The sequence below is a fragment of the Mobula birostris genome, chromosome 7 (assembly GCF_030028105.1).
Source record: "Mobula birostris isolate sMobBir1 chromosome 7, sMobBir1.hap1, whole genome shotgun sequence".
NCBI classification, from domain to species: Eukaryota; Metazoa; Chordata; class Chondrichthyes; order Myliobatiformes; family Myliobatidae; genus Mobula; species Mobula birostris.
The window spans coordinates 74,610,302-74,625,140 of record NC_092376.1 but is presented as its reverse complement, the minus strand read 5'-3'; positions in this window follow the sequence as shown (position 1 = coordinate 74,625,140).

Genomic DNA, 14,839 nt, shown 5'->3' with positions numbered 1-14,839 from the left:
TGTTAGAACCCCAAAGTCTCCCCCAACAGCTCCCCTCCCTCCCACACATAAGCAGCATCAAGCAACGATCCCCCTCCCCCAGAAGTAAAGTAAAGGATCGGCACCCACCACCGAACACTCAAGCATGCAGCAAAGCAACAGCAAAGACACAGACTTGCAGTACCCCAGAGACTACTCGTTCACCCAGTAATTAACACACCACAGGCCCTCCCTCTCCTTAATAAAGGAGAAAGGGGTGTCTCCGTTTAACAGCGAGAGGGAGACATAACAAACAACTTGCTGGTTTACGATGTTAAAAGTCCGTTGCGTCGCTTTTTCCGAGCTCTGAGCGCAAAGAACTCAGGTCTCTGGGCACACAGCCAAGGATCTTCCGACTCCCACAACACACCGATCTCCTGTCGGGACACCAACCTTCGATCCACCTGTCTCCAGAGCCACAAAAACCCTGGCCCCCAAAGGCGAGCTAAGCTCTTAGACCGCGTCCTTGGCATGTTGGATAATGGCCAGTCGTGAAACCCTGAGAGCAGGTCCCAATCCCACAATGAACCGAAGTTAGCGTGTAACTCCAGGTCAGGGTCTTCAAAAGAACTCTGGAAGTGAAAAATAGAGATATTAAAGACGGAAATAGAGCCGTTTCCGAAGATGCAAGCGAAGGAGTCGCTGTTTAGCTCTGCATCTTCACCACTACCTTCTGTCTTCCATGGCCAAACCAATTTTGAATCCAATCTATCAACTCTATGAAGTCTATCGAGTCATGGTCTCCACGTGATCGACCTACCACAAGGAATCTCTCTAAGTAACCTGCAATAGATTTTATTTGGCCATGGACACCTAATGTTCTTCGAAAGACTCAATACATCCTCTTTCTTGATATCTAAGTTGCCTAAAGTATCAACATTAAGGTTAAGGTTAGGGCCAATTCCAATTGTCCCTCCCCAGCTCCTGCTTAATACTGTGGTAATTAGCCTTTCCCCAGATTATCACTTCCCATCCAGGTGTCAAGCCCTTGACTATCTTAAATCTTGCAGAGTTACGATTATTGTTCTCAAAATGTCTTCCCACTGAAACTGATCACCTGACCAACACAGGACCCAGTATAGAGAATTTTTCCGTTGGCTTTTCACATACTGTAGTGTTTCCAAAAACCCTCCTATATCCACCTAACATATTTTGACCCATCTGTGCATACCTGTTCCCCACCAAATTGTGCAGCATCTGATGTGCAAATATATTGTGGCTTCTTCATTATTACTTGGTCTAAACCCTGGCATACCAATCACCGCAGAAGAAGCACCTCCATTAAAAGAGTTACAGTGCTTAAGTAAGGGGAGACACAAAGCACTGCTGTGTTATGCTGACCTGTTAGTCATGCACCAGTTCTCGATCTTGATCCTGGCCTCTCACCCAACAGATCCCTTCTCCCCTGACTTCTCTCTGACCCACCGAGCAAAATGTGAAGACATAACCCCAACCACCCACTTTCTCTCAGTGTATGCTTGAGCCCATTAGGAAGGAAAGAAAGTTCAGACCACAGGCAACAGCTGGCCTTGTGTGTAGCTGCAGCATTGATTGTGGGTTGTGGAGGGTAAGTGTGTAACTCAGATGAGTTCTTCATCATACACTAACCTGGAGCCCATCTCAAAGACCCCAGAAGATCATCTATTTTACCAACCATCTTGTCAAATCCAGAGAAACCTCGGTAAAGTATTTACATAGTTTCAATCACAGTTTTTGCAGTATGAATTGCAGAATTTAAACAGACTTCAGCTTAATCCCAGAAATCTAGCACCAATTTGAAAGCCCTATATGTACAGGTTAATTATTATGAATAAATTCTTCTCGGGCTTCCAGCCATGTACAGCTATCGATTTTAACTGATGTTTTGTTGATAAACTCAGCCATCATCATCAGGGATAATGCATAGACATGTCTAGACCAGTGGTATATATACCCCTGTCATCTGTCCCTCCTGATTGGTTAGTCATCATCCAATCAGGATTCTGTTGTCCCATCTTGTTTACAATTGAGTACAGCTCTTACTTAGAGTGAGACATTGGTATAAAATTCTTTTCTTCTTATATTTCAATGGCATCCTTCACCAGGCAGTTCCCAAAGGTGTTGGCGCAGCACACTGGTTTTGTGCCATCAAAGTCAATCCTATGGCCATTGTGAATGCAGTGTTCTGCTGATTTCTCCGCGTTACCCAAATAGATACACCTCCTGTGCTCCTTGATGGTGGCTTTCCACTGTACGTCCTGCCTGGTCGATATATGTTGCTCTGCATTCACAGGGAATCCCGTAAACACCGGCCGTCCTGAGTGCCAGGTCATCTTTGTCCTGCATAGACTGTGATTTAAGCTTCCTTTCAGGTTTGTGGATGGTATTAATCCAGTCTTCCTTCAGTATCCTGGCGATCCTGCCAGAAGCTGTGAAAATGTAGGGATGACAGGTGGTAGCGACGGGTTCCTCCACTTTGTTAGGTTTCTTGGTTTTTCCATTGGTCCTTTTAAGGGCCCGATTGATCTCCTTCACCTTGTAGCCATTCTGTAGGAATGTCGTGCCTAATCATTTTATTTCCTCGGGGAGACTTTCCGGGTCCAAAATAGCTTTGCACAGTTAATCGAAGTGGAAAGAACCGCTCTATGCTGGGAGGCGTGATGGTGGCTATTACTGTTGAGGTATAAGTTTGTGTGAGTGAGTTTCCGTTGGACCCCATGTCCAAAGTTACTGTCCGGTTTCCATCACATTAGATGGCACAAAACTACTGTGCTGTGCCAACGGCTTTTGGGAACGCCTGGTGAAGGAAGTCATTGAAATAAAGCTAGAGGAAAAGAATTTTAACAAAGATGCAGGTCTTTCTTTAAGTAAGAACTGGAATTCGATTGGGACAGCAGAGAACTGATTGGATGAGGACTCATCAATCAGGACGGACAGACAACAGGGGTATAAATACCACCAGACTATGGCAGAGTTTGTCATCGAAACATCAGTTAAAGTTGATACCTGTACCCATCTGGAAGCCTGAGAAGAGTTTATTCATTGTATGCACCAGTAAAGCACAAGACTCTTTCTCAGCTTAATTATTGTTACGGGTAAAAAAGTGCAATGCGAAGTTTTACGTTGGTGCTGGTGGCACAGTAGCATAGTGATTAGCACAACGCTTTACAATACAGGCAACGCAGGTTCAAATCCCACCACTACCTGTAACGAGTTTGTACATTCTCCCCATGATTGTGTGGGTTTGCTTGGTTTCCTTCTGGTTGGCAGATTAATTGGTCATTGTAAATTGTCCTGTGATTTGGGTAGGATTGAGGTTTTAAATAGCTCTGCAATACTCTAGTAAGTATTATTTTTTCATCTTCCAGACACACTTTCCACTACAAAAAGAAATACTTATATTGGGATGAACAATGGATCCTTTGAAAGGTGCAGAGGGCTGAATATTTTTACTGGCTCTATTTCAAACATTGTTCCCTGCAGTTGATTTTGTGCCAGAAGAAGCTCCAAGTCAATCAATTTATAGCACAGCGGCCCCTAGTGGATGTTAAAAGGAGTGTCAATACCAAGTATATTCTTTGGTCTGCACTCAAAAACTGGTCTTGCTCCTTGGATCTGTGGAATTTTCAAACCCTGGTATGTCTGGAAAATCACTTTGTTTTGAAAACTTCTTCATATGATTTATAAACCATATTTTCCACCTTTACAGTCCAACAACAATCATAAATTTGTTACATACTTATCCTAATGCGTGCAAACATTCTTTTCCAGAGCACAAAGACTTTTGTGAAAAAGAGAAATGAGGACATACTTTAGAGAAAAGAAATCACCTTAAAAATATGTTGCACAATAATTAACAACTGTAAAATCAGGCACCAGTTTCATCTGCATTCACAGGTACAATAAGATGAGAAAGTTAGCTTTCTTTCTCAGGCAGCCCCTTAGAGTAAAAACAAACAAAATTCAGGAGCAACTTAGTGACTGAAGCAGGAACTGTGGAGGGAATTATACAGTTGGTGTCTTGGATCAAGGTTCTTCTCCTCCTGTGACTCCTCGTGGTAAAAGATAACTTGTTCTGAGATGATGAATTCTACACAAGATCTGCAAACTCTGTTGCAGGAGGGACATGATGGAGCTTAATTGTACAGGGATCATGCTTGATGGGGAGGGGATGGGATGTTGCACATTCCTTTCCTTGCTAACTTGCTATGAACCTCTTAAAGCAATTTGAACTGGGCAATCTCTTCTCAACTACCAATTTAAACAGTCCGGCCAGAAATTCCCATGTGTCAGTACAGAGTTGACAGAGGATTGTGCAACATGGTAGGCAAAGAGAAAGGTAATATTGTTTAGTGGAAATACCAGCAGGTCAGTGACATAAAAAGCATTAGCTCCCATAGCAACTAACAACTGAAAAGAATACTATCCACACAAGTATCATGTTTCCTTCCATTTTGCAAGCCGCGTCTTTGTCAGAAGGTTTGGCCCTATGAAATATTATTGCAAGAAAGATGGTTTGGAGGCTATAAAAATGCTGCTGTGCCTAGAAGTAACTAGTAACTTATTTAAGAGAAGATAAACATTGTCTTAATCTCCCCTTCTTATAATGAACAAAATAGAAATGGTTTTATTTCAGTTTGTGAAGGATTTCCTTTTGGGGCTATTTCAGGGTTTCTCTGAAGTGTCACATTCAGTATGTCTCTCAGCTTCACTCATATCTGCATTGTTAACGCAGATGTTTTGATTTCTGAACTTCCTCAGCAGGAAGCTCTCATTTTCCAGTTGAAACCTTTGATTTTGGTGCTCTGTCAGTAATTTATACTTGTTCCTCTCTAAAACTGCAATGCAACAGTTTCCCTTTGTTTAGAGGTAGGAACTGCTGTCATAACTGTGGGATGTGATGGCAGTTCAGGGATCTGAGGGTGGCTGTGCTAGTTTGATATTAGTCATACAAGTTAATAGAGTTCATCAATATCAAGTGAAATTTATGGAAGTTCAATGTAGACTATGTAAGCACTCGCATGGAAATTTTAAACCAGCCTCCCCCTCAATGGTGTGAGGTTGTGGGTGGTGAGAAGGTTGAAGTCTGAAGCTTGTGATCAACTCATTCCATATGGACTTGCTTCCTTTTTAATTGCAGCAATTTTTTTTATTTCAAATATTCTTACTGTTTTTTTAAATAAAGGGAGCATAGTATAAAGAAGGTTTGTGCAGTTCATAATAAATGTATCAAATGTATAATTCACATCTATGAAAGAGATGCACCCATAGTACAATCATGCTTTAGTTTCCTCCCTGCCCCGACCCACCCCTCCCAATCTCCATCTCCAAGCCATCATTGCATTAGTAAAATGGGTTAAACAGAACCTCTGTCCCCACAGAGCTGCATTGGTATAGAGAAGGTGTATTTTCCTAATACATAAACTGTTGGTCTGGGTCCGTAGCATTTTACCGGGAAATGCTGGAAGTCAGGGATTCATGTGCAGAGGAAAGGAAGAAAGGATGGACCTTTAGTTTGGCTGAGAATTCTGAAAATATTCAAGAAAGGGTCCCCACACTTTTCGGAACTTTATGTCCGAGTTGAGAATTGAATAATGGATCTTCTCAGGGTTTAGACTGGACATGATGTCCCTGAGCCACTGAGCGTGGGTGGGCGGGGCAGCATCCCTCCACCTGAGCAAGACGGCGCGCCTGGCCAAAAGAGAGGCAAAAGACAGTGTGCGACGTTTAGTTGGACTTAGGTGCATGTCCCCCTCTCCGAAGGTGCTGAAAAGAGCAATAAAAGGGTTAGGTTCCAAATTATAATTAAGTATTTGGGATAGTGTTTGAAAAACATCTTTCCAGTATTTTTGCAAGCTAGGACATGTCCAGTACATGTGAATAAGGGAAGCCTCACCCCTTTTGCATTTGTCGCAGCAGGGATTAACATCTGGGTAAATACGAGATAATTTGGTTTTAGACATATGGGCCCTGTGTACGACCTTGAACTGTAACAAGCAGTGGTGGGCACATAAAGAGGTTGAGTTAACTAACTTAGAAACTGAATCCCATACATCATCTGACAGTGAGAAATTTAAATCTTGCTCCCAGGCAGGTTTAAGTTTGTCAAGGGCGGCTCGCCTCAGGACTGCTAGCTTGTTGCAAACAGTAGATATTAGACCTTTGCGCAATGGATTCATGCGGAGAAACATATCAACGACGTTTGTGTCGGGTGCCTCAGGGAAGTTTGATATCAAAGGGCTGATAAAATGTCTAATTTGCAAATATCTGAAGAAATGAGTGTTGGGTGGGTTAAGCTTTGCAGACAGTTGTTCGAGTGATGCAAAGCAGTTGTCTAAAAAAAGATCTTTAAAGCGCCTGATGCCCTTTCTGTACCAGTCTTGAAATGTTGAATCATGTATAGAAGGCTGGAAGAGATGATTATATAGAATAGGACTTGAAAGAGAGAAGCCATGGAGACTACTATGTTTTCTGAACTGAGCCCGTACTCTCAGGGTGTGCCTGATAACAGGATTAACTATTGGTTTAGGTGTAAGAAAAGGGAGTGTAGATCCAAGAAATGCGGAGATGGAGAAATTCATAATGGACTTCAGCTCCATTGCCACCCATATTGGGCAGTCAGACTGGTTGTAAAAATGAGACCAAAAGATGAGACAGCATATATTAGCTGCCCAGCAGTATAAGTGGAAATTGGGCAAAGCCATGCCCCCAACACTTTTAGATTTTTGAAAGTGGACTTTATTCAGTCGGGGACGCTTGCCCTTCCATAAGTGGGACAATATGACTGAGTTTAGTGAGTCAAAGAAGGCTTTAGGAATGAAAGTGGTATGGATCGAAAAAGGTATAAGAATTTAGGAAGGATGTTCATTTTGACAACATTGATTCGGCCCATCAGGGACATGGACAGGGGTGACCACTATGCTAGGCTCTGTTTTGTATGATTTAACAAGTTAATGAAATATTCTCCAAAAAGACGCTTATGTTTCCTTGTTACTGTGACGCTGAGGTAAGTAAATTGGTTATTCACTACCTTAAAAGGGAGGTTATGGAACTCTGACACTTGTGCTTCTCCCTTTATTAAAAAAAGTTCACTTTTATGTAAATTAAGTTTGTATCCTGAAAACTGGCTAAATTTGTTAAGAAGTGAGAACATGGGGGGTAAGGAGGTGATTGGGTTTGATATAAAAAGTAAAAGATCGTCAGCATAAAAGGAGACTTTGTGCTCAACTCCCTCCTTCACATCCACATCAGATTCGCACAACTGCGGAACACAATCGCCAGTGGCTCTATCGCCAGATTGAAAAGTAAAGGGTTTAAAGGGCACCCTTGGCTGGTTCCACATTTGAGGTTGAAAGGTTGGGATTGCTGAGAGTTGATCAAAACAGAGACGGTGGGACGCGAATATAACAGTTTAATCCACGTGATAAAACTTGGTCCAAAATCAAATTTTTCTCAAACAGCAAAGAGGTAATTCTATTCCACACGGTTGAACACTTTCTCTGCATCTAAGGAGATGACACATTCAGCAATCCCAACTGAAGGTGAGTATAAAATATTTAATAGACGGCGTATGTTAAAAAAGGGGAGGCATTTTTTGACAGAACCGGTTTGGTCTTCAGAAATAATTGAGGGTAGGATGTTCTCCAGTCTATGGGCCAAAACTTTAGCTAAGATTTTGACATCAACATTTAACAGAGAGATTGGCCTGTATGAGAAGCACTCCGTTGGATCTTTGCCTCTCTTTGCTAGAAGAATGATGCGTGCCTCATTAAATGATGCTGGCAGTTTACTTTGTTTAAACGAATCAGATAGAACCAAGGTTAGTTGAGGTAAGAGCAGTGACAAAATGATTTAAAGAATTCTACAGGGAATCCATCGGGTCCAGGAGATTTACCAGTCTGCTGTAACGAGATGGCTGAGGATATTTCCTCTAATGATGTTGGCTCATTCAGTCTCATTTTGAGATCAGGAGAAAGTGTGGGGATATTTAACCTGTTTAAAAAACTCTCGACCAAAATGTTATCATTTGGGGATTCAGAAGTGTAAAGTCGGGAGTAAAAATTCCTGAATGTGTCGTTGATTTCAGAATGATTCGAGGTGATGTTTCCATTTTCCATTCGAATTTTTGTGATGTGTTGTTTGGCTTTGAGGCCCCTTAATTGGTTGACTAAAAATTTACCAGATTTGTCACCGTGGATATAGAACTGGCTCTTGCTCTTCAAAAGTAGGCGTTCAATTGGGTGAGTGGAAATAAGATCAAATTTAATTTGGAGTTCCACTCGTTTTTTGTACAGCTCCAAATTTTTCATTTGAGCATATTGTTGGTCTATTTCCGTAATTTGATTGGCCAGATCTAGTCGTTCTTTATGGGTCTTTCTTTTCATGTTCGCAGTGTAAGAAATTATTTGACCCCTGAGGTATGCTTTCAAAGTGTCCCAAACAAACAGGCTTGAGCTTTCAGGTGACATAAGTCCAACAGTTTGGTATGAGAAAAGGTGGAAGAAGGAGTGTGGAAATAAAAAGTAGGACGGACCGCCAGTTCTCTGCAACTACTCCATGTGGCTGCCAACCAGAAGTCAATTGCAGCAAATTTGAGTGCGTATCAATAACTCCTTTGGAGAGTCCAGTTAGTAGTATTAAAATTTAAAACACTATGAAAAAAGAGATTTCTGCTGCATGGGTGTTATGGTCCACAGTCGCAGGATTGGATGCAAGTACAGAGGAATGCCGTGGTAGTCGCAGGCACCAACTCAACCCCGGAACAGCGGACGGCAGCCTCAGTCACAGTTAACGCTGACAGCGACTCGACCCAGGAGCGGAGGAACAGTTGCCTCCCCATGGAGAGACGGAACCAAGAGGTTCGACATAGGAATACAAACAGAGCATTGGAGGGGCAACCAAGCGACACTGCAAGACAAATTATTCTCTGACACACAGTAGGACTCTGCTTATGGAGAAGAATGGGTGTGTCCTTTAATTAATCATAGAACATGGGAAGCATGCGCTGGTCGTAAACAACTGGACAAGACCAAACAGAAAGCATCTGACATTAATGACTCTAACAATTAGTAAATACACATGCTTGAGAAACCCTGAAGCCCAATACTCTATGGCAAGCCACAGAGGCCCACAAGGCTCATGTCAGCAGAATTGCAGAATTTTGGAAACTCATCATGAACTAAAGGTGAAATAAAGATCAGAACTCCTAAATATGTACAAAGACTACATTGACCAGAGGTGCTTGCTCAAATCCCCACCGCAAATTATTTAGTATCTATGTTCAATGTAAAAGCACTCTTTGTGCAATCTGGAGGACTCATACATAGAAAGCTGATTGTGTTACAACCCCCTTTAGTTTAGACTGTGCTTGAGGAAGACAGTCAGTAGCAGGGAGGAAAAACAACAGGTAGACAATAGAGAGGTAAAGCTCACAGGAAGCAGTTTCCATGTTGCAAGATAATGGACAGAGGCTCAGCTTCCATGATCTTGGAAGAGCAGTGATTCCAATGCTTCCAATTACAATAAAAAATAAAAAGTACTAGAAATACTTTTTAGTTCAAAGTACAATGTAGATCTGTTATCAAAGTACATACATGTCACCATATACTACCTTAAGATTCATTTTCTGGCAGGTATTCACTGCAGGTACAAAGATATACAATGGAATTAATGCACACAAACAAGGACGGACAAACAGCCAATGTGCAAAAGGAGACAAACTATGCATATACAAAAACAAAACAAACAATAATAATGAATAAATAAGCAATAAATTGCATTCAGAATGTGAGTTGTAGAGTCCTTGAAAGTGAGTCCAAAGTTTGTGGAATCAGTTCAGTGTTGAGGTGAGTGAAATTATCTACACTGGTTCAGGAGCCTGATGCTTGAAGGGTAATAATTGTTTTTGAGACTTATGGTTTGGGACCAAAGGCTCCTGTACCTCCTTCCCTCTTGGGAAGAGAACATGAGTAGAGTAAGACACTGTGCTAATCATTCAGTTCAATAAACATCTATGAGAAATGGGGAAAGAATGAAGTTTCACCAATTTTGAGTTGTACAGAAAGGAAGGAAGGGTGGAGAGAACCTTGGTCTGTGAAAGGATGAAGACACCAGAAGAGACTAAAAGACGTGTGTTGGTGGTGCTGGCTGAGATGGTGATTAACGCCAAGGAGAAAGGTATCTTTGCAGGAGAGATGAATAAAAGGAAATAAATGAAATCTTCCAGTAAAATGATGGTACGCTTAGACGCAACGGATTCTTGGGAGCCAACCAAAGGTAATTTTTGTCTTGTTTATGATCACAAGATAATGCTGGACTTTAAGAATTTTGGGTACCTCAGCTCTACCCCTTCAGTAAACTACTCAATGGCGGAGGAACTGGACTTGGTGCCAACCATATTGCTATCTGCTTCAGCAAAGCATCGGAGCTGGTGCGCAAAGGCCGTGTGCAGTGTAACGACAGGTGATTGTCTTTGATGTTCCTCTTGTGAAAGCCAGACTCTGTTGGGTATTGTTAATGTAGGATTCCGCAGGCCCATTTCCTTTGTTTGTTGGCGCGATAAATGGTGGGGGAGCTCCGTGGCCCCGGTTGTAGCGAGGGCTAGGCCTCAAGTTGCGTGCTTGCCAGCTGCTGCAGTCCAGGAGAGAAGATGGAGGCGGTGTACCATTCCATCCATGCTTGGTTGGGGGCTGGCCTCGCTCATTATGCTGCCCTCCAGTGTTCGATCAGTGGAATGACAAGCTGGTTTGCATAGGTTCATCTGCAGACAGCACGAAACAGCATCATCAATTTGTGGGACGTGTCACTCCGGGCCTTGAGCTATATATATTGCATGACTGTATGTTTGCATGTTATCTTGAATGTGCTGTGTGTGCCTTGTGCTGTGCATGTTTTGTACCTTGGCCCTGGAAGAACGCTGTTTCGTTCAGCTGTATACATATATGGTTGAATGATAATTAAGCTTGAACTTGAAATATGAGAGCAGGAGCACTGGAAGCACTGGAAAGGAGAGCTAGAAGGTTAAAGTGGCTGATTATCTGAAACTGTTGAGTTCAGCACTGAGTGCTGATGGCTACGTGCCAAGTGTCAAGTGCTACGTTGAGAGATGAGGTGCTGCAGGAAGCCAAAGCTAGAGAGTTCAAAGTTCAAAGTAAATTTATATATATGACACCATTTTTATTCCTGAGATTTATTTTCTTGCAGGCTTACTCAATAAATCCGTAACAGAATAATAACTATAATAGGATCAATGAAATACCAGCTGGGGCATTCAATCAGTGTGCAAATGCAAATAGAAAGAAATAATAATAATAAATAAATAAGCAATAAATATCGAGAACATGAGATGAAGAGTCCTTGAAAGTGAGACTATAGGTTATGGGAACATTTCAGTGATGGAGCAAGTGAAGTTGAGTGAAGTTATCCCCACTGGTTCAAGAACCCAATGATTGAGGCATAATAACTGTTCTGGAAGCTAGCGGTGTGAATCCTCAGGCTCCTGTACCTTCATCCTGATGGCAGCAGCAAGAGCGTGTCCTGGGTGGTGAGGGTCTCCAATGATGGATGCTGCTTTCCTGTAACAACACTCTGTGTAGATGAGCTCAGTGGCGGGGAGGGCTTTACCCATGATAGACTGAACTATATCCGCTACTTTTTGTAGGATTTGCCGTTCAGGGGCATTGGTGTTTCCATACCAGGCCTTGATGCAGCCAATCAATATTCTCTCCATTGCATGTCTACAGAAGTTCGTTAAAGTTTTAGATGTCATGCCAAAACTTCACAAACTCCCAAGGAAGTAGAGCGCTGACCTTCGCCACCTCTGATCCTCCAATGATGACTAGCTCATGGACCTCTGTTTTCCTCCTCCTGAAGTCGATAATCATCTCCTTGATCTTGCTGACATTGTGTAAGAGGTTGTTATTGTTGTGGCACCACTCAGCCAGATTTTCAATCTCCCTCCTATATTCTGATTCATCACCACCTTTTATTCAGCTTATGACAGTGGTGTCTCCAGCAAACTTGAATATGGCATTGGAGCTGTGCTTTGCCACACTCTCATAAGTGTAAAGCAAGTTCAGCAGGGGGCTAAGCACACAGCCTTGTGGAGCACCTGTGCTGATGGAGGTTGTGGAGGAGATGTTGTTGCTAATCCGAACTGACTGGGGTCTACACGTGAGGAAATCAAGGATCCAGTTATACTGGGAGGTACTTTAAGCCTATTGGTTAGTTTTGAGGGGATGATGCTATTGAATGCCAAGTTGTAAATGATAAAAAGCATCCTGGTGTACATACAGTATCTTTGCTGTCCAAATGTTCCACAGTCAAGTGAAGAGCCAATGACATGACATCTGCTCTGCACCGATTTCATCAAAATGGGAGTGAAATGGAGAATTAAAGTAACAGGCAACTGGAGCTTAAGGTCACCCCTGTCATCTGAATGCAGCCCGCTCTCAAAGCAGTCAATCTTCTTTTCCCTAATATTGAGATGACCACATCGTGTGCACTGACTGCAAAGTATTCTCCCGAATGAAAGAAATAAACCATTGGTTTGTTTAGAAGGAGCGACTGGATCTTTGGGTGACTGGAAGAGAAGCGGTAGAACACAGGAGCATAAAAAATAGGATTAGGAATAACCATTTGGCCTCTTGAGGCTGTTCTGCCATTCAATAAATTTGTAGCTCATCTTCTATCTCAGACATCATTTTCCTGCCCAAGTTCACATCCTTTGATTTCTTTCAATGCTGAAATCTAACTAGCTTAATTTTGAATATAACTAATGACTGGGCCAAAAATACAAATACGCCACATCCTTCTCATCTCCTTAGCTATAAAACATTAAACATGATATCCCTTTAATACAGTATATCCATGTTGATTCTCGGGTAGATGGAGCTCGTCAGCCTGGGAAGGCAGTCCATCTAAGAGAGGGAAAACTCTGATTTCAAACCTCCGCTGCCTTGCGGCCATACCCACTCATGGGAAAGGCTTCAGGAGAAAACTCTGAGGACAAATCCAGAGCTGGAGTCCCTAAGGCAGTCCGATGTTGCCTTCAACCTCGCTCTGGCAACTCCTGCAACGACACTGGTGCCAAGCTGTATCGGCCTTTGCCCTTCCCTTGGACAACATCGGTGTCGTGGAAAGGGGAGACTTGCTGCATGGACAACTGCCGGTCTTTTATATAACTTTGCCCAGGCCTGCGCCCTGGAGAGGACACTCTAGCATTGCCTCCAACAGATGCTGTTCTACCGCAAGACTTTCCAGGCGCAGATCCATCGTCTTGCGAGACTATCAGATGCCACCACCACGTTGACTCAGCTCAATCAAATTTTATTTTTCAAGTGCCTTGCCTTCACACCTTGTATTATAGATACCAGCATTCCCCAATTCATCAATGTTAAGCCAGAAGATTGGTAGTTTCCCGTTTACTCTGAGGGGGAGACAATAGATGAAATCAGAATGTAGAATTATCACCTTTGTTCTCCTTTTGTCATCACCTGTCTCACACCCAGTGCAGTTTCACTCCTACCTCTCTGCAACTGAGCTGATCAATATCCCATTATCAGAAAATAACTGAAATATGTGTCACGCACACATTGGCTTCCATGGTTTCTAGAGTCAGTTTCAGATTATGCAAGATTTAATTGAAGTCCAGTGGAAGAGGCTAGGATAATTCAAAAATATCATGGGGCATTAATTAACAAATTGTTGAACTTTGCTTCTCCAATCACACCATAATTGTGGAGGTGGTGTGCATGACAGAACAGAGAGCATATATCTTTTAATTAACCTTTTCCTGGGTGTAGGGTCAATTTCCCAGATGATAAATGGACATTCTAGGGGAACCCATCAAAGTTCCCTTATCTGTACAATTGCTTAGAACAAGCTTCTCTGAAGAGCCAAAGGCTGCAGTGACTGCTCTGGAAGAGCTATGCTTCTGAAATTATCAACCTGTGCATTCTTGTATGTGATCTGGGTTTTAAATGTTTAATGTGGTCACTGTATAGCTGGAAAGCAACATTTTTATTTCAAATGGAATGTTCATTGATGCAGATGTTATCTCTGATCTCCATGAAATCTTCAGTAGATTCAGCCGCATTACCTGAAATGGCACCTCCCAATTTCATGCCGTCCTGTGTGTTTTGTGCCGCCATCTCCTGTGGAGGGGGCAAGGTAAATCGATAAACTGGAATTGGATGTGTTCCCTTAAAGGATACAGAGCATTTGATGCGAGAGAGCAACACATCATTAGAGCCACTGGCATAATTTCAGGCAATGTGGCATTGCATTGCAGAAGGATTAAGGGAAGGTGAGATGAAGCAATGATGTCAGCATATGAAAGAAATGATTGGTGCTTTAGAATTGGAAGTGGATGGAACTATGGTGTGTCATAGACACTTGAGAAGACTCTCAAGGGAAAGAGATGGTTGCAGGATGTATTTAGATCTGTAAATGTGTTCAATACTTCTCTCTTGGCTTTGTCACTAATGGCTCCCTGCATTGGATCCAGTTGTAGGGCATTATTCTCCTAATTGTCATCTCCAACCACATAGACAGGGATTGGAAAATAAGTGAAAAGGTGAGCATTTTCAATTTGGATATGGTAGCTAAGCTGGACAGAGAGTAAGGTGGGATACAGGTAGGAGTGCTTGGAATATGCCTCAAGTTATTGGACAGCAAGTAATCGAATAGAGGCAAAGAGACAGTTGGAGATATCGAATCTGAAAGAAATGAAGGGATAAAGGTGGTTTTCGGTGGCAATTCAGTTGACATATGATCAGAGACAGGCAGCATCATGCATGGAGAAATAAGAAGGAAGAGTTACAGCTAATGCTAAGTATTATGA